Source organism: Acinonyx jubatus, chromosome B4 (genome assembly GCF_027475565.1).
Source record: "Acinonyx jubatus isolate Ajub_Pintada_27869175 chromosome B4, VMU_Ajub_asm_v1.0, whole genome shotgun sequence".
NCBI classification, from domain to species: domain Eukaryota; kingdom Metazoa; phylum Chordata; class Mammalia; order Carnivora; family Felidae; genus Acinonyx; species Acinonyx jubatus.
The window spans coordinates 120,663,751-120,689,316 of record NC_069387.1 but is presented as its reverse complement, the minus strand read 5'-3'; the positions used below and the strand labels follow the sequence as shown (position 1 = coordinate 120,689,316).

The window sequence follows — 25,566 nt, the reverse complement described above, 5'->3', positions numbered from 1 at the left end:
AGCGTTTATGGTGAGCACTGGAAATGAGTGATCAGGGCTGAGGGCAGGACCCGACAGCTAGTTCTGTGCCTCCCATAGGACTTAAGGGGAGTCCGGGGAGTACCTTTTGAAGGATACATTGACCATCCTTGAGTACAAAGAAGCAAAAAGAAGGGGGAGCCCTGGCGTGGGGTCCTCCTTCCCTCTGTCCTCACCTGACTCACCACACTTTTCCCTTCTGTTGTTCTCTGCCTTTGCCCATCTACTTGCAGCCGTCTTTCTTTTTCTTCCTCTTTCCCTTCTCTCTTTATCTCTCTGTGTGTGTTTCTCTGTCTCTTTCTGGGGGCTTTCTCTCTCTGTGTTCCTTTCTCTCCCCTGACCCTGTCCCAATTTGTAACTCACAAACCACACAAAGAGTCGTAGTATCAAAAACTATTCCGGAAAAAAACATCCATCACCATGCAAGGAGAATCCAGGGGAAGAAACCAAATCCCTGAAAAAAGTTTCTAAAGTAATCAGTCCTTGTCAGATTCTAACCAGCCTGGGCCTCCAAATGGAGAGACAAGAGGTATTTTTCTCCTGTTCCAAAGGCGTGAGCAACGGCCCGCAGAGCTGTTCGGCCCCCACTGTGCTTTTTCCTTTGACTGTTGCTGTCAAATGTGCTTCTTCATGTCATTTTAGCACCAGACCTGGCGCGTTCTCTCTATAGTAAAAGCTAATGAACCGTATGGCTTTTGGCAGCCTTGGGCAATATACATGCTCCATTTGGAGCAGAATCAGTCCTTGGAGTCTCTAGCTGTGTGCGCAAGCTCAGGCTGTCCCCTGTGCTTCATGGGTCTGTAAATACCATAGCTGTGGTCACTGCTCAGAATTATTAATATTCCAGAGGCCTGCTTTGACCTTACCCCCTACAGCGCAGGCTTTGGTAACACACAGCTTCGCATTGGACCTCATCCAGTTGGAATTTATGACTGGAAGTGGCAGAAGGCCTGCATTATAGCAATGCCTCACCTTCAGCCGGCTCCACGGCGTGGGCCCTAAGGACATCGTGGTATTTATTCAATTCAGAGCCCATTTATCGTGCCCCTAATGTGCTGAGCACTGTGTGAAGATGGAAAGATGTAGAGAGAACAAAGACCTAATCCCTGCCCTGAAAAATGATCTGGTAAGGGGAGAGGGACGTGTAAATAAGGTCCCTGGATGCTAAGAGATTTCAGGTACACCCTTTGGCAGATTTTGGAGAAAAGCCACTCATTCTTTCGTTTGCGTTTCCCGAACTTTACTACTCAATGTGTGGTTCTCAGAGAGCCGCGGCACCTCAGAGCTTTTTGGACTAGCTGAATCTCAGGCCCCATTCCAGGCTGGATCACATTAGCCTGAGATGAACAAATCTAAATCAGGGCTTGGGGAATCAAACCTATCAAATAACAAAATACCAAATATCACCTGGTGCTTCCATTTCTGTTTTCAAGTGCCAGAAGAAGTTTTTAAAAGTACCCATTCTTGGGACTCAGCCTCAGAAATTTTGACACACTAGGTCTGGTAGAGGACTGGAGATTTCTTTTTTCTTTCTTCCCTCCCTTCTTTCTTTCTTTCTTTCTTTCTTTCTTTCTTTCTTTCTTTCGTCAATTGAGGTGCAATTGCGATACAACATTTTATTACTTTCACATGTACCACATAATGGTTCGACATGTGTATACATTGTGCCATGATCTACAGAGTAAGTCTGTTTACCATCCGTCACCATACACATTGGTGACATGTTTTTTCTTGTGATGAGAACTTTTAAGGTTACTTTCTTAGCAACTGACAAATTTGCAATCCAATTTTATTGACTATAGTCACCACGCCGTATATCACAACCCATGACTTATTTATTGTATAACTGGACGTTCATACCTCTTGAACCCCTTCACTCATTTTGCCTAACTCCCACCCCCTCCCCTATGCCAGCCACCAATCTGATCTCTGTATCTATGAGTTTTGTGTTGTTCTGTTTATTTGTTTTGTGTTTTGGATTCTAGGTATAAAAGAAATTATATGCTGTTTGTCTTTTTCGGACTTATTCCCCTTACCTTAATACTCTTGAGGTCCACCCACGTTGTCACAATGGCAAGATTTCACTCTTTTTTATAGCAGATTACTATTGTGTGTGTGTATATATGTATATATATATGTGTATATATATATACATATATATATACATATATACCAATAGTATCTATCTATCTATATAGATACAGAGATAGAGATAGATAGATAGATATCTACCACATCTTTATTCATTCACCCATCAATGGGCATTTAGGTTATTTTCATATCTTGGCTATTGTAAATAATGCTGTAGTAAACATAGGGGTGCATGTATCTTTTTGAATTAGTGTTTTTGTTTTCCTTACATAAATGTCCAGAAATAGAATTGCTTGATTTTATGGTCATTCTATTTTTAGTTTTTTGAGGTACTTCCACACTGTATTCCATAGTGGTTGCACCAATGTCCCACTGTTTCCTTGTGGTTTCTATTTGCATTAAACACATCATCCATTTTTTCATCCCTTCACTTTCAGGCTTTATGTGTCCTTATATCTGAAGTGAGTCTCTTGTAGGCAGCATATAGATAGGTCTTGTGTTTTGTTTGGTTTTGGTTTTTGTTGTTATTGTTATTGTTGTTTATGTTGTTTTCTTTCTTTCTTTTTTAATTTTATCCATTCAGCCACTCTGTGTTTTTGATTAGAGAGTTCAGTTCACTTACATTCCAAGTGATTATGGATACGTATGCACATATTGTCATTTTGTTCATTGTTTTCTGGTTGTTTTGCAACTCCTCTCTGGTCCTTTTTTCCTCTTCTGGTTTCTTCCCTTGTGGTTTGCTGATTTCTTATACTGTTACGCTTAGATTCCTTCTTCATTATCTTTTGTGTATCTACTATGTGTTTTTGCTTTGTGGTTACCAGGAGGTCCATAAATAACAGCTTCTCTATATAAAACAACCTATTTTAAGTTGATAGCAGGTTAAGTATGAGTGCATTTTAGATCTCTACATTTAGCTGCCCCTGCATTTTATGTTTTCGTGTTACATTTTACATCTCTTTGCGTATGCTTTAATTAACTATTGTTGTGATAGCTACTTTTCCTACTTTGGCTTCTTAACCTTCATACTAGCTTAATAAGTGATTAATCCACTACCTTTGCTGTGCACTTACCTTTACCAGTGAGATTTTTACTTCTGTATTTTTCGAGTTACAATTAGTGCCCCTTCTTTTCAGCTTAAAGAAGTCCCTTTAACATTAAAGACCAGGTTAGTGTTTTGGCTTTTTTAGCTTTAGTTTTTGTTTTTTTCCTGGAAAGCTCTTTATCTCTCCTTCAATTCTGACTGATAACTTTCCAGGTAGAGTATCCTTGAAAGTTTTTCCCTTTCAGCCCTTTGACTATGTTGTGCACTCCCTCTTGGCCTGAAAAGTTTTTACTGTGCGATCTTCTAATAGTCTTATGGGGGGGTTCCCTTGTGTATACCAAGCTGTTTTCTTTTGCTTCTTCTAAGATTCTCTTTTTGGGGCGCCTGGGTCGCTCAGTCGGTTGAGCATCTGACTTCGGTGGCTCATGTCATGATCTCACAGCTTGTGGTTTGAGCCCCTCATTGGGTTTGTGCTCACAGCTCTGGAGCCTGCTTCGGATTTCTGTATCTCCCTCTCTGTCTGTCCCTCCCCCACTTGCACTCTGTCTCTCTCTGTCTCTCTCTCTCTCTCCCTCTCTCAAAAATAAATAAACGTTAACAAAAATTTTAATTATAATGTGTCTTGTGTTGGTCTCTTCGGGGTCATCTTGTTTGAAACTTCTTGGGCTTCCTGGATCTGGATGTCTGTGTTCTCTCCCAGGTTAGGGAAGTTTTCAGCCATTGGCTCTTCAAATAAGTTTTCTGCCCCTTTCTCTCTTCTCCCCCTGGAAGCCATATAATATGGCTATTATATGGAATCATATAATAATGTGAGTTATTACACTTGATGCTGTCCCCTAGGTCTCTTAGGCTACCTTCGCTTTTTAAAACTCTTTTTTTTCTTTTTGCTGCCCTTTTTGGGTGAATTCTATGCCCTGTGGCTTTCCTGGATGTGTGCTGTATAGGTTGTCACCCTACACATTTTGGGGGCTCATCTCTTCGGGTGCAGTCTCGAGGGTTGGGGTTGGGTGCCCGGTGTGGGGCAGAAACCCCTCACTCCTCAGGGATTAGTTCCATATTTTTGAGCTCTCCCCTGAGGGTTGCCACAGCACGGGCAAGGTCTTGGCAAAACCATGTCTCTGCCTCTCCTACCCATCTCGATGTGTCCCTTTTATCCTTTGTTGTGTTAGAGCTCATTCAGGTAGTTTTCAGGTCTTTTTCATAGGGAACACGTCCATATGTAGCTGATTTTTTGTGTCTGTGGAAGGAGATGGCTTCAGGATCTTCCTACACAGCCATCTTGAACCGCCTTGCTGAAATATTAGGACTCAAAGCCTCCTCATGGACATTCTGTGTAAGTTTAATTTCCTCCAGGGCCATGATTTTGTTAATGTTACTACTATCTTAATAGCCGCACGTCCTTTCCTTGTTGGGCAATTCTCCACCAAAACTTTCTTCTTTAAAAAGGAGAATGTGGGGGCTTCTGGGTGGCTCAGTGGGTTGAGCATCTGATTCTTGGTTTTGGCTCAGGTCATGGGATCGAGACCCATGTGGGGCTCCACGCTGTGAGGCCTGCTTCAGATTCTCTCTCTCTCCCTCTGACCCTCTTCCCTGCTTGCGTGTGCTTTCTCTCTATAAAAATAAATTTTGAAAACAGGAGAATTCACCTTCAGTGGTAAGTGTGCCAGGAAATGGGGTACACTGTTGAGGAAGCTGGGGAATCACTGCTCGTCTGAATGTCTTCAAAGGGTTAGGTGGTTCAACCTCACCACTACAGAGCTTTGCAAGAAAGGACAGTTACATGGCCAGGAAAACCATCACAAGAACTCAATGCGCCTGACTGGTGCTTGGCTGGCAGAGTGACTGGACGGTGACAGATGGTCCTGTGCGGGCTCCAGATGCAGCCCACGGCCTCAGGCTTCTCTGCAGCACCAGCAGCTTCCGTAGTGGTACCAGTCACACTAGAGATTTCTTTACAAGTCCTCCAGGCGCTTCTGATACAGCTGACATTTGGGAACTAGTCTCTAAAGCTGCTGTTCTCAAACTTGGTTGAACATTAGAATCACCCGGGGAGCTTTTACAACTTTTGATGCTCAGCCTGTACTCCCAGCAATTAAATCGGAAGCCATAGGCATCGGGCTGAGGCAGCAGTAATTTTAAAGCCCCTTCAGGTGAGGCTCCCGCGCAGCTAAGGTTGAAGGCCGTGGCTGTAAACCAATGTTGCAAAAATTTCAGCTCGTGCAAGAATCACTCAATGTGCAATCTCGTAGCGTCCCAGGGCCAAGTAGGGCCCCAATGGTTCCTAATTGAAAAGGAGGTAGAAATAGGGCTGAAATCCAATTTTCCTGGCCCCTCATCAGGGTATTTGCCACCCGCAAGCCCTCCAGGCAGGATAGTGAGAGCTACATTGGGACTACCTGCATCCCTACTATGGGATATGTTGAGGAAGTTCAGACACATAGTTCAATGGCTTAATCCTTCCAGTCTTGGCTTGGACACAATTCCCAATGGCTCATTCCCTATCTTGTTCTTCAGGGTTGAGACCCTTTCCAAAGAGCCCCAGCTCTTCCGAGACAGAGGTGTTTTTCTCAGCATACGGGGCTCTAGACATAATGGCTTTCTTTCTGCATCCTCTTCCTTGCACAAGCTGTTCCCTCTGCCAGGAATTCTCACTCTTCTTCCCTCTCTCCAGTCACTTCTTCAAGAAAACCTTCTTGATCCCCCCACCAACAAGCCCAAATTCCCCCTACTGTATATTTGTATGGCACCCGTGCCTTTCCTACATCACACTTGTCACAGTTTTAAAATGACGTATTATGTTGATACTTGAGTAATTTCTCTGAACAATTCCCACTAAGACAGAAACGACATCTCTGACTCAGAACCGCATCCCAGCCACTCGCACTGTGCGTGGAACACAGTAGGAACTCAATGAATTCTTGACCAAATATAAATCACTCCTCCCAGGCACTGGAGGCCACAGGTCCCTTCCATATTCTCCCCACTCCGTCCAAGACGATCACCATTTGCCTCAAACAGACAGGCACCCCTATTCTCATTTCATTTGCCAAGACGACTCCTGTAGCCCCTGCTAATCTTCTGGGCACGTACTTCCTCCTTGGATTACCATCCACCCCCAAATTCTGGACACTGTCAGCCCATCTGAGGACCCTCCTTCGTGTCTAGGTACAAGTATTAGCATCCTCTGCACAACCCCCCAAGGGACTGAGCCTCCATGGACTTCTTTTGGTGCCACTCTGGCACTGAACTGGCAGAATTCTCCGAGTGTTTTGGTTCTCATCACAGTATAAAGCAGGAGGTATTATTAGCAATGTTCTAGTATATCTTATACTCCTCTTGTCTAAAGTGGGAATAATAATACCTACCTCAGAGGGTTGATGGAGAATTAAGTGAGGTAATCTGCACCTACAATACAAGGCCCAGTCAATAAATATTTAGAATTTTTATTAGCACTAATAACTTCAAAAATCCCAGTGGACCTCCCAAAATGTATCTGTGCTTCTGGGTGTACTTAGCGAGTAAGATGATGGGAAATTAATGTGGATTCGATAATAATTTTAAATGAGCTCACGTTTTATTGGTTATGAAAGCATTACAATCCAATAGTCACCTAGGAATGGAGAATACTGTTTATTTCCACTTTCAGAAAATGTGTGGCATGTCTGAGGATGTAAAGGTCCTTCGTAACACTTCCATGCCCTACCCTTCCCACCTGGGTCCTCAGGCTTCAGGTTGGAAAGCAGCTTGAAACTGTAAGCTGAAGGTACACACTTTTGCAAATATTACACACGTGGTCTCTCCTCTCATTTTATTTTTCCTTTAAGCACACTTTGTCAAACAAGCCAGAATACTAGCCCTGTTGTCAGCAGTTGCTACTGTTCATCCGTGGAAAGATCGGGACTTTCAGGCCATCTATTTTGTGGCAGAGAACTTGGAAGATATCAGGGCTGGATCCTGAGTATGGGGGCGGGGGGTAGGGGAAAGGAATCTCAGTGTGGCTTCGATCCCATCAGAGAAGGTGTGGGCAGACTGGAGAGGAAGGTAACTCATACATTTATTCTTTGACTCAACCAACCTTTATTGAACACCCTACTATGTGCCAGGAACTGAATTTGGCCTAAGGACTCCCTAGCAGTGTGACCTGATGCAAGTTAATTAATTTTCCCATCGTTAGACTGTCAGCTGTGACATGGGCATGTAGATTAGCTAAAACAGATTAGCTAAAATAGATTAGCCAAGATAACACGCACAAGGAGAGACACACAGTCAGCGATGTAATGAGTTTTAATTGCTGCTGCTGCTGTTCATGTTGAACACAGTGGATGCAGTGTTACCATCATGACATTTGGGATCAAATGGAACATGGAGAAAAGTGCACAGGAAATTAACAACAGCGATTAAGAGGAGAAGTAGACGGAGTGCTGTGAGCCCGTAGGAGAGGCATCTAATGCAGACCTCCTAGAAGAAAAAGAATTTTAGGTTTACAGTGAGACATGAAGGGTGGGTAGTACCTGTTGAAGAAAAATCATCCTGGCTCTTGTTAAAGATGGCCAGGAAGACTTTTTTCAAGGGGGACCACTGCAGTGTGGGTTCTGCAGTGGGAGACGTCAGGTTCAACTCTGAATAGTCAAGGGAGCGGGGATATAACCAAGGAGCTGGACGGAGGTCGGTGGATGGAAAACTACCCAGAGGGGTAGGATAATTCTGGCTAAACTGACCAAACAGGATTCTTGCTGAAGGCAGGTCAAGGTGATCAGATGTCACCTGGGAATGGTAGGGGATGAGGATGGTGATCAGATATTGAGGGGAGGGATCCTGGCTAAACTGACTTGGCAGTATTCTTGCTAAAAGCGGGCTCTACAAGGACAGAGGCGGAAGCTCCAGTCAGTCTAGTCAAGCAGAGGGCTTAGAGGAATCTGATTAAAGTCTGGTTAAGGAGGGAATCTTTGTCAGCAGTTCCCCGGGGTAAAGGGGGTCAGATAGAAAGACAATCTCATGTGAAAAGACTCAAGGCAAATGGAATCACATTCACACCTCTCTCACAGTCAATAACCCATCTCCAAGAGAAGGATTAACTTTTGCTGCATATGGGAATCACTGAGGGATCCTTTAAAAATACTGATGCCTCGATCCCACCCCCAGAGATTCTGAATTAATTAGTATTGTAAGCAGCCTGGGGTCTGGGTTTGGTTCTTTCCCTAGCTTTATTGAGATATTATTGGCATAGAGAACGTCGTGTAAGTTGAAGGTGTACAATGTGACGATTTGATACATGTATATACTGCAAAATGTTTACCACAATAAGATCAGCTAACATATCCTTCACCTCACATAACTACCATTCTTTTTCTTCTTCATATTATTATTACGGTGAGAACATGTGAGAGCCACTGTCTTGGCAGCTTTCAAGTCTATAACACAGTATCTTAAACTATGGTCGCCCTGCTGTACATTAGATCCCCAGAACGTATTCCTCCTGTAACTGGAAATATAAACACCATCTCCTCATGTTCCCCATCCCCAGGCCCTAGAAGCACCAATCTCCTCTGTTTCTATGAGTTCAGCTTTTTCAGATTCTACATATAAGTGAGATCACACAGTATTTTTCTCTGACTTATGGAACTTAGCATAATGCCATCAAGATTCATCCATCCTGGCAGGATTTACTGCTTTTTATGACCGAATAATATTCCATTGTGTGTATGTGTCCACTCATCTGTCAGCGGACACAGAGGTTGTTTTCATGTCTTTACTGCTGAGAATAATATAAACAGAGGGTGCAGATACCTTTATGAGGTAGTGACTTCCTTCCCTTCAGATACAGGTTTCCCCAGCCATCTGAAAGTAAAACATTTCTTTAGTAAGCTGAAATGGCATCAAGTGAAAAAGCAATGATTATTAATTCGCATGAAAATATTCTTGAGCATTCCCAGACTCCAAAAATAACCTCTTTTAGCTTTTTTAATATTTTAGAACACACATCTTGCTAACGAAGGCACAAAATAAGTGCAGAGAAAGCACAGATACTCACAGACACAGTGCAAAACTCTGGGGGCTTGGTGCTGAGATGCTGAGTGTGGAAGGGGATGGGCAAGGCCACTGTTTTGCTGCGCGGGGTGGGCCGCTGGCTCTAGAACAGCTTGCTGCGAAACAAACGCTGAATGCTACATTTGCTTCTTGCTTTTATTGAAAAAGCGAAAATCCTCTTCGGATTTCTTTCAGTTTGCAAGAACAAGTAATGATGTAGGTCTTTCATCAATGGGAAGAGATGTAACATAAACTTTTGAAAATCACAAGATTCCTGGGTGCCTGGGTGGCTCAGTCGGTTAGGCGTCCGACTTCGGCTCAGGTCATGATCTCACGGCTCGTGAGTTTGAGCCTCACGTAGGGCTCTGTGCTAACAGCTCAGAGCCTGGAGCCTGCTTTGGATTCTGTGTCTCCCTCTCTCTCTCTTCCCCTTCCCCACTCGTGCTCTGTCTCTATCTCTCTCTTTCTCTCAAAAATAAAGATTGAAAAAATTAAAAAAAAAAAAAGAAAATCAGAGGATCTCTTTCTATAGCTAGAAGTGGAAACTATGGAAGGCACAGTATTTCTATTTTTAACTTTTGGAAGAACCAGCATACTGTGTTCCACAGTGGCTGTACCAGTTTGCATTCCCAAAAACAGTGCACAAGGGTTTCCTTTCCTCCACCTCCTCACCAGCATTTGTTTCTCTTGCCTTGCCATTCTAACACGTATGAGGTAATGTCTCATCATGACTTTGGTTTGCGTTTCCCTAGTGATTAGTGATGTTAAACACGTTTTCATGTACCTATGGGCCATTTGTATGTGTCCTTTGGACTTCAGAAAAATGTCTATTCAAATATTTTGCTGATAGATGATATGGCATAGACATAAAAGTATGAAAATTCATATAGAAGAAACATACCCCAACAGAATAAAAGCCTATATGACAAGCCCGAGGTTAACATCATATTTGATGGTGAAAGGCTGAAAGCTTTCTTTCTAAGATGAGGAACGAGACAAGGGTGCTCACTCTCATCATTCCTATTCAACATAGTGCTAGAAATTCTGGCCAGAACACTCAGGAAAGACAAATAAAATAAAATAAAATAAAATAAAATAAAATAAAATATATCCAAATTGGGGAAAAGGTGTAAAATTACGACATGATCAAATGTCGTTAAGTGACAAATGACATGATCTTCTATCTAAAAAAAATTTTTTTTTAACATTTATTTATTTCTTTTTAGAGAGATAGAGGCAGAGTGCAAGAGCAAGAGAGAGAAATAGAGAGAGAGAAAGAATCCCAAGCAGCTCCGGGCTGTCAGCACAGAGCCTCATGTGGGGCTCAATCTCACAAACCGTGAGATCATAACCTGAACTTAAACCAAGAGTCAGACACTCAATCGACTGAGCCACCCAGGAGCCCCACGTGATCTTATATATAGAAAATCATAGGGGCGCGTGGGTGGCTCAGTCGGTTGTGCGTCCGCCTTGGGCTCAGGTGATGTCACGGTTTGTGAGTTGGAGCCCCAGGCCAGGCTCTGTGCTGGGAGTGTGGAGCCTGCTTCAGATTCTGTGTCTCCCTCTCTCTCTGTCCCTCCTCCGCTTGTGCTCTGTCTCTCAAAAATGAATAAATGTAAAAAAATAAAAAAAAAAAAAAAAAAAGGAAAGAAAATCGTAAAGACTCTACCAAACAACTGTTTGAACTAAAAAATGAATTCGGTGAAGTTTCAGGATTCAAAACTGACATGGAAAAATTAGTTGTGATTCTATACAGAAAACCAAACTATCTGAAAAAGGAAATAAAGCAACCCCATTTACAATAACATCAAAAACGATAAAATCCTTAGGAACAATTTAACCAATGAAATGAGAAAGTTGTACACTAAAACTGTAAGACTTTGATGAAAGAAACTGAAGAAGACACAAATACATGGAAAGACATCCTGTGCTCATGGATCAGAAGAGTTAATATTATCAAAATGTTTGTACTACACAAAACCATCTATAAATTCAGTGCAATACCTGTCAAAATTCCAAAGACATTTTTCACAGAAATAGAAAAACAAAACAAAACTAAACTAAAATTCGAGTGGAACCACAAAAGATCCTGAATAGCTCTGGGGTTTTTAAAAGCTCCCTAGGCGATCCTATTGTGCAGTCAAGGCTATGAACAACTAGCTCTTTTCACTGCAAGGATGGGGCCTTTACCCTCCGCATATCAAGGTTTTATCAGCTCGACTCCTATTATTTTCTGTAGGTATTAAATTAGTATCTGTTTTGGGGAACCAATGATAATCATACTGTGGTGGCACAGGCCACGTTTCTCAGACTTTAAACTGGTAAGACTCACCTGCCCATCTTGTTAACATGCAGATTCTGTTTTAATAGGCCTGGGGTGGGGCCTAATAGTCTATAATTCTTTTTTTTTTTTTAATATTTTAAAAAATGTTTATTTATTTATTTTTGAGAAAGAGCAAGAGCGAGGGAGCAGCGAGGTGGGGGTAGGGGTGGTAGACCGAGAATCCGAAGCAGGCTCAGAGCCGTTAGCCCAGAGCCTGATTCAAGGTTCAAACTCACAAACCACGAGATCATGACCTGAGATGAAGTTGGACATTTAACCGATGCAGCCCCCAGGGCTCCGCTAAGATTCTGTATTTCTAGCAAGCTTCCAGGTGATATTAATGTTATGGACCTCAGACTGAAACTGGACTCTCAAGAACCTATATGTAAAGCTTTTCTAGTTTTTCTACATTTGAAATAATATATATACTCTCTCTATACTTTTTAACGTTTATTCATTTATTGGGAGGGGGAGGGGCAGAGAGAGAGAGTCCCAAATAGGCTCAAAGGGACACGGGGCTTGATCTCACAAACCGTGAGATCATGACCTAAGCTGAAATCAGGAGTCGGATACTTAACTGACTGAACCACCCAGGTGCGCCTGAAATAATATATCTTTAAGTACACAGCATAACTGGATAGGGCATTCCTAAGGAGTACTGGAAGCACAAAGACAATATAGTATGACTATCCCTGATCAAATGATGTGCTTTACTAGACAGAGGCCAGTTACTAGTGATTTGGCTGTAAAATGAATAGCTAAACAACAAACTAGATTTGGACTATTGGTTTTCATTAGAAGAGTGGAAACACACATTTTCAGGGAACAGCTCCCCATGGAATATGGAAAACTACTGAGGAAGATGAGGTTATATATACAGCCACAGAGAGACCAATATAGCATAATTATTACCAGTTTTGTCTCTGGATTCAGACTCCCTAGGTCTAAACTTGTTTCTCTCATTTTCTAGCTGTGTATAGTGGTTCAGAGAATTAAACTTCTCTGAGCTGCAGTTTTCTCCCTTGTGGAATCAAGAGAGTAAACGATTTCCTTGAGTTGTGAAGATTAAGGAAGCAAATGGTTGCAAGAAGCTGAGGGGAGTGCATCTATGGCACATAATTTGTAATCAGTAGAAGTCAGCCAGGATTACCTGACTCCCCCTGGGCTGTGCAGTGATGCTGTGAGTCTTGTGAATTTACTGCTAGTTCACTCTGTCTTCGAGAGAGGATTCTGCCCAAACCTCTGTTGTGGCCACATTGCTCTCTCTTCCTGTGTTTGATTCTTCAACTTTTTGCCGCAGAGCTCTTTATTCAGCTACTACTATGTGACAATCACTGCTAAGCACCAGGGTACAAAAACCAATGTTATCAAGAAACCCAGAAAGGAGGGGCACCTGGGTGGCTCAGTCGCTTAAGCTGACTTTGGCTCAGATCATGATCTCACGGTTCAGTGAGTGGTTCGTGAGTTTGAGCCCCAACAGCTCAGAGCCTGGAGCCTGCTTCAGACTCTGTGTCTCCCTCTCTTTCTGCCCCTCCCCTGCTCACACTCTGTCTCTCTCCTTCTCTCAGAAATAAATAAGCATTAAAACAAAATTAAAAAAAAAAGAAAAGAAAAGAAACCCAGAAAGGAAAGTGAAACAACATCAAGAATAATCATGATGATTATTTGTGGTTTTTTTTTAAGCCTATTTATTTATTTTGAGAGAGAGAGAGAGAGAGAGAGAGAGAGACATAAAGAGAGCAAGTTGGAAAGGGACAGAGAGAGAGGGAAGGAGAGAGAATACCAGGCAGGCTCCATATTCTGCGTGGAGACCACTGCAAGGCTCAATTTCACCACTGTTCACAACTGTGAGATCATGACCTGAGTGGAAATCAAGAGTCAGTAGCTCAACCAACTGAGCCACCCAGGCGCCCCAATCATGATGATTATTTGTGATTAGAACTATCAGACAGGAATGGACAGAGGGTTGGAAGATCACAGAGTACTCATTCTACCTTAGTTAGGAATTGCCTTTGGCTTTCAAACTAAGAACTGCAACGATGCTTTATTGTAAGTGTTCGCCCTTTGATCTGTAAACCCCTTATTTGCAGTTTTGGGCCATCTAAAACTAAGCAGTGTTAAATTGAGTTAATAATGTACCATTGAAGTTCTACATTTTGAGTCTACTGAAAATAAGATATAAGCTAAGATCCGCTTTCAGAATATAATTCTATTTTCTGTCTTCTAAGTCAGGGATCAGCAAGTTGTTTTCTATAAAGAGCCAGATGGTAAATACATCAGATTTTGTGGGCCACACATATATTCAATTCTACCCATGGATAATCCATAAGTGATTGGGTGTGGCCGTGTTCCAATAAAGCTTTATTGACAAAAGCAGGCATCTGGCCTAAGGTCTCACTTTGTGCACCCTCCCATCTAAGTGCTCCTATTCACATGGCACACATTAAAGACAAAAAAGGATTCCATACCTTCAAAGAAAAAAATGACCTCACTGTTTAATTTTCATTTATTATCTTCATCTAGTCATGAAATGCTTGTTTTTCATAAATCTATAAATTGCCTTATCTAGAAAAGTGTTTTCATCATCATTTTTGATACTATAATTTTCTTTAGTATCTACAGCTGTTTCCTACAGCAGCCAGAAAAACTATAGAAGGAAAACTTCAAATATTGTAAAAGAATTCTTTCTTCTTTCTTTCTTTCTTTCTTTCTTTCTTTCTTTCTTTCTTCTTTCTTCTTTTCTTCCCCCCACCCCTCTTTTACCTTAATAGGCCTCAGAAAACAATGGTTAAGAACATGAACTTTTGCTAACCACCCAGGGTCAAAGTCCTGGCTCCACCATTTATTAGCTTGTGACCTTGGGGGAGTTCTTAACCATTTGGTGCCTCAATTCTTCATCTATAAAATAAGAATATTAATAGTTTTTACCTGGTAAGTCTATAGCGGAGACTGATTCAGATGGCCTACATAATATGAATAGAACGTAATAAGCACTCAATAAACATAGCTATTACTTTTGTTCTTTCCCCCCTTCTGCATATGGAGGGCATCTGTACCATGTGCTTGCTTCTGTTTCTGCCAAGAAATATGCTCTGAAGCATGAGAGGACCTTCTCAGCATGCTACAGTCCCATCAACTGCAGCAAAGATGTGTGGAACTCACTCTAGAAAGTCAAGATGGTCCTCAAACAAATGGAAGCAAATTTATAATAACCCTGCTTTAACCTTGAAGAAATTCCTTAAGCCTCAGCTACACATGTTGGGGCAACCTCCATCTACTCTGAGGTGTTTAGTTCCAAGGCAGTTGAATGAAACATCAGGAGGGTCATAAGCGTGTTCGCACAAGTCCCCTTTGACTCTTCACATCACGTTTAAAGCATGAGTATTTGACGGTTATTCTTGAAAGGTTGTTCTTCATTGTTGTTGATTCTGCTTCATTTCTACTGTCATTGTTACCTCTACTAAGATGGGTTATGCGGTTGGAGTCAAAGCCTCTCACATATACATTTGGAATATACATATGCATTTTCACTAAAGGCCTATAAATCCTCTCTTTTGCACATTCTCCAATTTTCCAGCAATCACCATGCTTTGTGGCCTTGAGCCAGGTTAGAACACCATAGAGAGAGACAGTCTTGTCCAAGAGACTGTCAAAGGGCATTCCAACTTTCCCGGACGGGTAGTCCTTCAGTCAGGTCCTAGGTATGAAAGTGCTTTGAAAACTAGGAAGCAGGAAGCAACAATTATGTATAAAGTACCTTCTTTGTGTTTGGCATCCTCTAGAATATACCGTCCAATTGAACTTTCCACAATAATGGAAGTGTTCAATATCTGTGCTACCCAATATAGTAGCCACAAGCCCCATGTGGCTCTTGAGCATTTGAAATGGAGCTAAAGTTTTCATTGTATTTAATTCAACTCATTTAAATTTAATTAGCCGCGATGAAGTTATGCAGCATGCTGCATGTGTTAAAGCAAAACAACTTATAAGGCAAGTAGTATATACCTATTCTCCTTTACACAAGAGGGGGAGATCTCAGAGAAGTTGAGGAACTTTCCAAGAATCGCAGACACGCAAGTACCACATGGTCAGGCAGGATTTATTACCTCCCTCTCCATGCCATTTCCAGGGTTTTTTCTTGCATATCAAACTGTATAGCATTGTGCTAGAGCATTAGATGAGATGAGATGAGGTTAGATGATTACCATTATTCTTTTGAAATCTGTCATTACATCAACTGAATACTGTTTATGCAGATAGAATCACTCTAACCCATTCTCTCCAGCAAAACAAGGTTAGCTAACATGACTTGGACCTACGGAGAGAACTCACAACTGCCTACGGATAATCCAGTACCTACTCCCCTTGGAAGACACTTCAGAGTAGGTCTTACCCTTGTGTTTCCATACTCACCACTGAGACAATGGACAATGACCTCAAAAAAACAGTTAGCTATCACAGCAAGCTGGTAGTTTGGGGGCAGCAGCTCATTCCTTCCAACAAAGTTACACTGAATTGATTTCCCAACACATGTTTATAGATGTGCTCTCCTGAGTTCCACACACAGAGAGCCATTTCCCTTTTCAACAGCTTGTCTGGTTACATCTTGTAGTAATTTATCTGTGTGCTCCCTGCCAACTGGTTCGTAGGGAAAACATGTTTGATGCATAACAATAGATCATTTGGGGATAAATCAAACTCTTAATGAAGTCCTGCTTCTCTTCAGCAAGGCATTTCACTCAGAAGAGTCTCTTGGGATCCAATGACGTGAGGAAAGGGAATGTGGGTGCCCCAATCTGTGAAACAAGTAGGTGCATAGAAAGCTGGTTTTCTCCAAGACAAGACTAACGACACAGCATCCCTGGGGTCCCTTCTCATGGAGTCCAACTGAAACCACTGAAGTTGGATTGGAGACTGGAGCCTGGAGACAGTTCAGATTAGACCTATGTTTGGAAGAAATGAGAGATCTATTTTGCCCAAAGCCTCACACTTTCCTTGGAGGGACGCCATGGCCGCCCACACACCCTTGTCTTTCCCAGTTCCTGTAAGGAAAAAGAAAGTTACAAGGAGATAGAAAGTAAAAAGAAAAAGGAGGAAAGAGAAATGAAGAAACAGTGAGCAGGAAGAAAGGGAGAAAGAATGGAGAGAAGAAATACGTAAATAGGTGAATTAGGTTTAGTAAAATTTAAGTAGGTTTCCATTTGCATTTCAAACCGTACTATCATAAACATCGTTACCAATTAGTTCTAGTTGCATCCCTGCCAAGTGCCAGACGCGATGTGAGGTATTCCTAGACTCTAAAGACCAAATGAGACTTAGAAAGCTTGAGAAAGCAGCAGTTAATTCCTACAGAGTCCTTAACCTGAGAATCTACACCACACATGCTACTAAGAAAGTCTCTGATCTTACAGCCATTTTCCTCTGGATATCCAGAAGTGAAGGAGTCGGAGGCTAAACAGTGGAGGGCAAAGGCGTGAGAGAGTCAAAATAACCGATATGAAATTTTTAATCATATCAGTCTGTCCTCATTTGAGGACACACATCACCCATAGACACGCTTAAATGCCAAATAAAACACATCTTGTGCTTTGAGTCTGAACTCATGAACTTCCCCTGGGAGCCGTGCAGGGGCTGGTATATGCTTTTCACAGAGTTGGGGGTGCATTTAAAGCTAAATTCTGAGATTGTTTTCTAAGGAGAAAAATGAGCTGTGCTGGTGCTTTTCTTTAGTGAATGAGGAACTCTTTCATCAAGTCAACCCCTTTCCCCAGTCTTCTCTGGCTCCCACTGTCTCCAGGATCAAGTCCAAACCCTTTGTCCTGAAATCCAAGGCCTTGCACAGGCTGGCCCCAGACGGCCTTATCAACCATATTTTTCTACCACTCTCCACTGTGAACTATCAACCGCAGTAAGGCTGGTGGCTCACTCCTCTCTCCCCACGAACATACACATTCTGCCCCTGACAGGACAAAGCATGACTCCTTCAGCTTCCATTGCCTTTGCTCTCATGGTTCTTTTCACCTGGAGTGCCCTTGTGCCTCTCACCCTTCCATAACTCCTACATAAAGTTCAAGGCTCCATTGGAGGCCAATCTCCTTAGGAACGATTCCCTGACCACCCAAATAAATCCACAATGATCTCTCCCTACTCTGTCTTTCGTGATATTCAGTTTTGGGGCTACTGTGATGGCAACTATAGATTGTCATTCAGCTATGCCCCAAGTCCTTATGGAGGGGATTGTTTTTGCTTGTTTGTTTTTTGTCCTGCTGTGCTTGTGGTTCTCTTGTATTCCTTTTCTGTCTCCTCCCATCATGGCCATCAACACTGCCCATTGTCAATGTTCCTTGTAAATTGCTCTCCGTCTATCATCTCTCCTCACTTGCCAGGAAGCCGGATTACTAATCTGCCCTACCCCCAATGGAGAGAAGTACTTCCTCCCCTCTCTTCCCTAAGGACTCTGACCATCTGCCAGTATTTACTGCAGCGTTTATTTCATTCCTCTGTTATGCTACAGCAATTCATGTACATTCCCATCTTCTCCATTAGATTGCAAACTCCTTGGGCGTAGGGATTTGGGTCATCTTTGTTTCCCTCTCAGTGCCCACCACAGTGAATTGTATATAGATAATACCCAGTAAATGCTTAGGAAATATATTTTCATCACTATTGCACTTCTCACTGGTACCTTAAATACAGGCAAATATGCTGAATGAAGACTTAAAGAACACAACCATTTTGGGAAAAATGAGAAACATCTGAAATATTTGGGGGTGGAAGTGGGAGGTTCTTTTCTCCCCTATGTGTAGGATTCATTCTCAGATGGGCTTTTCTCTCATGGGGAGATGTTTCACTTAAGGAAATTCAGGTATTATTTCCCTAAAAAGAAGGGTGGATATAGGACAAGGGGGGGCAAGTTTCCCCTAACTCAAGGACACCCAAAGATTAGAAGCCAAGTATATCAGGGTCTCACCAGAAGCAGATTTGAGAATGACATCAAGCTTTAAGCTCTCAACCTTTCAGGGCCACCTGATGTCTTCTCATTGCCTCTTTTGGTGAGAAAGATATTCTCCCCTCTCAATGGCTTTTCCTCACCCCCATAACTCAGCTTGCACAGGGCTTTGTCTTGCTATGATGCTAACTGCAATTAATAGTCTCTCCAATTTTCTCCCCCACTAGCCGGCAATAGCTGCTCAGCTTTCTAATTCCAACGTTCTGAGTGAAGAATGTGAATACCCTTGCTAGCTTTTCCTTGCCAGGCCAGAAGTCCCTTCTGGCTTCAGGATGGGCCACTTCTGAATCAGTTGCCATCCGTGGTGGCACCAGCCACAGCGGAGAAACGGAGGGCTGGTGGCAGGTAACGTCTTAGAAAATAAGGCTGCCTGAGCCCATCTCGCTAGCAGGTACAACCACCTTTCATTGGACTTGTCTATGACAACAGACACTTTCATAACAGGGTAGAAAACACAAACCCCTAGAGAGGTCAGACAAAGAATATAGATGAAGAAAACAGTCTGGTGTAAAGTGATGGGAAATTGTGGCTCCGGCAGTTGTAAACATGTGGACATGTTTCCGGATCTTTCCATTTTTAAAGAGAATCCATAAGTATAAATTTTAGTGTAAACTCCCTGAGTTTTAAAACATTGTGCAACCCAAACCAAGCTTAGCCGTGGGCCATATTAGGCCTACAGGCTGTCAGTTTGTGGGTCCTACTTGAAAAAGTGATGTGCAGGAGAGATCGGAAAGTAAGCGATGTGTGAGCAACTGACCCATTACGGAAATTTATTTCCTTCCACTACAGTTATTTGCATATTAATCCCTCATTAGATACCTCTGACTTATTAAACTAAGTTATTTGCTCTAGATTGTTTTGAGATTAACACACTTGCATCATTTCTGAACTGTTCCAACTTCTTGCCCGAGCTCACATGACACTATGTTCAAGTAGGAGAAAACAAGGCTCTGGCAGAACTTCAGCTTGAGGTTTTCATCAAAGGTCAATTTGGGGAAATGATCCCTTATTAATGACCTTCTCCTCAGATTTCTGAAAGACCACCCAGGCCCCTGGCTCGAGGATAAATCCCAAACTAAGGACCAGCAGGGTAATCAGGAACAAACAAACCTCATGCCCTTGGAGGTGTAGAAGGTAGATTTGGCAGGGTTGGGCACAGAAGCCAGAATGATGGGCATGTCTCCTATGTCAGGAGGTGATGGATACATAAGATGGGGCTAACGATCCCCACCGCATAGAGATGCCATGAGGATTCATGGACTACCTAAGTACCTGCTTCAGAGTAAGTGCTCACCCATTGATAGCAATTTGCTTTTCACAGCACTTGGCACAATAACAAGGACTTGAAATGCTGCCCTACTACTGGTCTTGGAGGAGGTGGTCCACATAACATTATTATTATTAATTTTGTTAATGTTTCTTTCTTTCTGAGAGAAAGAGAGACGCAGAGTGTGAGTGGGGAGGGGGCAGAGAGAGAGAGGGAGACACAGAACTCAAAGCAGACTCCAGGCTTGGCTCTGTCTGCACAGAGCCTGACGTGGGGCTCGAGCCCATGAACCATGAGATCATGACCTGGGTCGAAGTCGGATGCTTAACTGACTGAACCACCCAGGTTCCCCGATAACATTATTATTAATAATCTCAAGGGGCTCATAATCTAGGAGAAGGTGACAAGGCAAACTGTAAGAAGTTTGAAGAAGATGAGGGGCACCTGGGTGGCTCAGTCAGTTAAACATTGACTTTGCTCAGGTCATGATCTCACAGCCATGAGTTCAAGCCCCACATCGGGTGAGCTTGAGTCCTGCTTTGGAGTTCACGCTAACAGTGTGGAGCCTGAGTGGGGATTCTCTCTCTCTCTCTCTCTCTCTCTCTCTCTCTCTCTCTCCCCTTGTGGGATTCTTTCTCTCCATCTCTCTCTACCCTTCACTCACTCATGCTCTCTTTCTCTCTCTCTCAAAAATAAATAAAAACTTAAAAAAAAAGCTTAAAGAAGATGAAAAATTGTTCTTATAAAAGGATCCCTCTCTGAGCTGGAGGCCCTATAAAAATTAGGATTCTAAGAAGGTAAGCACTAAATGTAGTTCAGAACAGATCAGCTAACATTTCTAAGCACTTGGCTTATACCAGGCATAGATAGAACATTGTCTCTTTCCATACACCCAACTATGAAGGAGACAGGTACCATTCAAATTATCCCCATTTTATAAAATGAAACCGTGAAGTCCCATGATGTCAAGTAACTTGCCCAGCGTCACCTGAATATTAATTGGTGGAGCCAACATTTGCCCCCCTGACTTCGGAGCACATGCTCTTTATCATTTACTCCTTTAGGAAGCTATGGAGACTAGAGTGACCAGTTGTCACCGTCTGCTTGCAATGGAAGAGTTTCCCAAGATGCAGGAAAGTCCCCAGTAAACCAGGACAAACAAACTGGCCACCCTGATAGGGACTTAATCACAAAATCTATGCTTGCACCTAGATGCCTTGTCTGACTGAGCAAGGGTTTCTGGTGCTAAGTGGAGAGTACTGTTCTGTCCAGTCAGAGATCTGGTACTCCTCAGCTTGCCCTCAACCTGCTCCCTGCTATTCCCAGTGATATGATAGCTATGGGGACAGGCCTTCCTCCTCCGAGTGCGGACCACATTCCAAATTTTCCTCTCTGCCCCTCAGAACCTGCATTGAGAATAGGCCAGCATTTTTCAACCTTTAGCGTACAAATTGCCTGGGGGTCTTGTTAAAAGGCAGATTCTGATTAGGACTGAGGTGAAGTCCAAGACTCTGCATTTTCCATAAATTCTCTGATGAGAATTTTGCTGGCTCGTGGCCACACTTCGTAGAGTAAAGAACGCCCATTTTGAAAACGGGAACAGGAATCCTCACTCTTACACAGTGTTTAAATCGGGTGACTCCAAGTAAACAGTTTATTTAACTCTCCTCTGAGACCTTCCCCTGGTGTCTTATAAGTTCAAGCTTCATCTCACATAAATCTGTATTCAAATCTATTCCTCACTGATTAGGCTACTTTAGACAAGTTGTTTGATTTCTCTGAGCTCCAGGTCTCTCACCTGTCAAGTCAACTCCTACTCTTCCCAGTCTTCTCATGAAAAATAAAGATAAGGTCTACGAAGTGTGTACTACATTCCCAAATAAACAGGGATTGTCTTTGCTGTTCACAAAAGACTACAGTTAATGCTACTGTTAAAAGTCTCCTTGGGTCAGAAGGATGAAATAAGTTTGTAAAGTCCACAGGGTCATGAGTTGGGAAGGCTGAAAGCATTACCCATGTCTCAGAGATAATTGCCTCTAAGCTCTGATGGACGACCCAAAGAAATGAATCTCAAAATGGCAGCATTTCTGGTTTCCTTCATCCATTTATTCAACAAGTATTTTCTAGGTCACATGACATGCAGACACAGTAATAATAAACAGAACCGGTAAGATTCTTGCATTTACAGAGCTTACTTTCTTAGCAAGGGCTTTCACAATTTCAGGTCGAGAGAGACTCAGGGAATAAAAGAGCCTTCAAATCATACTACACAGGCTTCCTGACACCCAGAAATGGATCCTCCTTCTAATACTGGGAGTGCTTCTGCATAAAAAGGCATTGTCCTCACACTGCTTCATGATCTGACTACTGAATACTCCAACAGAGAAGTCGACAGGTAGACTTTTACTTTCCCAACAGACCATAACAAATGAGGTGAATAGGGCATCTTAACGCTGTTGAAAAGGGAGATTTCTTGGGAGCAAATTGTTCTCCCAGCCCTCACTTTACACTACATGTATATGAGCACGGCAGCTCTGTTGGATACTTTTCCACGTGGGAAATGACAGGCAAAACTTGCGTATGTGTCACACGGGGTGGCTAAATGGTGGCACAGGCAGAGGACAGTGCTGGGAACTCCTGATCAGGGAGGTCAGGCTGTTTTGGTTCCTCTGCTTCTCCCAGGAGTTATAGGTTTAAACATATGACTCCCACGATGTCTTTATGGACGAGAATTGAATGATCACATTCGTGCGTTCCTGGCAGCGACATTAGCAACAACCGGAAGACTCATCCCAGCAAACAGGGAGGATCCATTTCAAGTTCCACGAGCGACTGAAGCTTGGCACTCTCTGACAAATGTATTCCAGCTGGTTTCAACCCACACGAGACACGAGTGTGTGTGTGTGTGTGTGTGTGCGTGCATGCATGTTGACGCGTCCACATGTTAAAGAAAATGCACCCAGTAAGCGGGAGATCTAGCTCCCAGGGAGAGGGAGCCATTAAATGTCAGAGAAGATTGTAACTCCAGGCAGTCCAAGGAAATGAGGTAGGTAGTTGGCCTTTGCAGGAGGGAATTTAGAAGATTATCAGAACACCTAATTAGAAGAGATTTTGTTAAGCAACTCCTGCCAACTTGCCTGCAGATAATGGTTAAGCTGTGGGGCCCTGCTCTAGACCACGAGGGAAGCAGGCAGCCATGGCCTCCTCTCGGCATGACGCACCCTTCAAGTTAGCGGAATCTAAGTAAACAACTGATTTCACTCATCTTGGAGGCCTCCCCCTGGTGCCTAATAAGTACAGTCTTCCTCTCAGCATTCGCCTCTTCTCCATGGCTCCCTTATGAAATGTGAGGCTAGCTGCAGAGTTGGAAGGACAAAGGAACTGAGTAAGTGTAATTTATTATCCAGGATTGTTTTCAACCTTTTTCCAATTATACACATTTTTCTTTTGGCTTTGGCAGACCTGGGTTTATGAGGCTGTTCTTCTGATCACTAATGGGCTGAAAAAAATGGGCCCCAAGTATTCCTTGAAGGATGTGTTATGGCCTTTAGTAATTTGCCATGGCTATAGCTCTGTTGAATATGGTTAATTAAATGAGAAAACGAATACTGACTCCTGCTTCTCCCCTACTGCCTGCCTCCTGCCCCCCATGTACACCAAGCCTTAATATGAGATCATTTCATTTAAAGAGCAGAAAGCTGTCAGACCAATAGAGGTGGAAACCCAGACTGGGTGGAAGTGTTCTCCTGGGGATTGATCTATTTGTTCTCACCTGATGGGGAGAAAATTGACTTAGGGAAGACAGAGGCCTCCACTTTCAGATTGTGGACAAAAAGCAATGAGCAGAGGGACAGGGACCCTAGTTTCTGGCCTGGGTTGTGTGTTTATTTGATGTGTAACTTTGAACACGTCACTTTGCTCTCAGCTTTTTTGTTTCAGCTTTTTTGATTTGTAAAAGGTGAGGGGTACTGATACCTGCCTTTTGGCTTTTGGAATGGTTGTGGATTGGAGACTCATTTCTTTATCCTACCCACTTGCTGGTGGGCATTCTTCAGACTGTAGGGTTTGTACCTCATTCTTTCCATGCCACCCCTTGATGATGGCACCCCTTCTCATAGCTTTAGATCTGACATCTATGTGGGTGACCACAAAATCTATATTAACAGCTGCGACTTCTGCCCCAAGTTCCAGTCTTATAGAGCTGGACACTTTCTAGGCGACTGTTTTTTGCTTTATCAAATTTACTCCTCTTTTACCAGAACTCACCGAGGTCCCACTTCAGTCTCTATATGAGAACCACACACATGGCATAATAGAGTATAGGCTTTGGGTTCTAATCTAGTACTTCTAACTTTGTGACTTGGGTGAGCCACCTAATGCACACCAAGTTTGGGATGGTGATAATCAGGCTACTGTATATGGAGAAGTCTTGGCAGATTGGCTATTATTTCATAGACATTCAAGAAATAATATTATTCTTTCTATTCTGGAACTTTTTTGGAATTCCTATAACCCTCACAGTATCCTTTATGTCTATTACACAAACTTTTCAAAAAAAGGACAAAGAAGTCTTCAAAAACTTGACCTCACGGTAATGTTCTAGACCTTGAGTCTTGTTTCCCCATTGAGTTCCACTATTGATTTGGAGATAAGTTCTTCTGGTGACAAGAAGCACTTTAAATTATCCTAAATCTGGGATGTGTGGGTGGCTCAGTCGGTTAAGTGTCCCACTTCAGCTCAAGTCATGATCTTGTGGTCTGTGGGTTCGAGCCCTGCATCAGGCTCTATGCTGACAGGAGCCTGGAGCCTGCTTCAATTCTGTGCCTCCCTCTCTCTCTGCCACTTCCCCACTCACTCTCTTTTTCTCAAAAATAAATGAACACTAAATTATCCTAAATCTATCTGTAAGAATGCAACAAAGTCTTCTTAAGCACAGAAGAACCCTGATAATGTTGTGACAAAATGCTAGTATTAGCATTCAAAAGATTCACCATTCACATAAAAATAGATGGCCACTTATAAAATAAATAAGTGCTGGGGATATCATGTACAGCGTCGTGACCATAGTTAAAAATAATGTATTGCTTATTTGAAATGTCCTAAGAAAGTAGAAGTTCTCATCACAAGAAAAAACATGTTTTGAACTATGTATGGTGACAGCTGTCAACTAGGTTTATCATGTGATCATTTTGCAATATACACAAATGGCCAATCATTACATCGTACACTAGAAGCTGATCAAATATAGCTAATTTGCTAATATAGCTAATATAGCACTAGGAACTAATATAATTTAGTTAATATAGTTTCAGCTAATATAATAATAAATATATAGAGAGAAAGCAATCAAAAATACCAAGTCCAAATTGTGGAAAACAGTGCAGTGCAGAAGGTTTCTTCTTCTCATCAGACTTGGGTCATTTTCTTATTAATTTTAAAGTGTTTTGGTATTGGTGGTTTAAAAGCACAGTTTATCAGGACACAGCTTATATCCAGCCTTTCTTTCAAAGCTTCCTCAGACCTTTTAAAGTAAGGGTCTGTCCTCAGAGGCTGCACTTATACTTTTGGCCACAAGGTGTAATGAAAACACACAACAGCAACAATAACCTAAGGACCCCAGAGGAAGTAAGTCAAGCAAATCAAAACACAGAGACAAGTGGAGCTGGTCTGGAAAGCCAACAGTTGCTCAAGTGTGGTAAGTAACCTTCCTTCCTTTCCTTCCTTCCTTCCTTCCTTCCTTCCTTCCTTCCTTCCCTCCTTCCCTCCTTCCTTCCCTCCTTGCAGAG

At 42.5% G+C, this 25,566-nt stretch overlaps 1 long non-coding RNA gene across 1 annotated transcript; it reads right to left on the bottom strand.

Moving 5' to 3' along the window:
• Positions 1-7,350: 7,350 nt before the first annotated feature.
• On the bottom strand, positions 7,351-17,641 carry LOC106971890 (uncharacterized). The gene is made up of 3 exons (XR_001429757.3): positions 15,918-17,641; positions 8,942-8,992; positions 7,351-7,612 (listed from the first exon to the last, which is right to left on the bottom strand). It is a non-coding gene; the product is annotated as an uncharacterized LOC106971890 (long non-coding RNA).
• Positions 17,642-25,566: the final 7,925 nt, after the last annotated feature.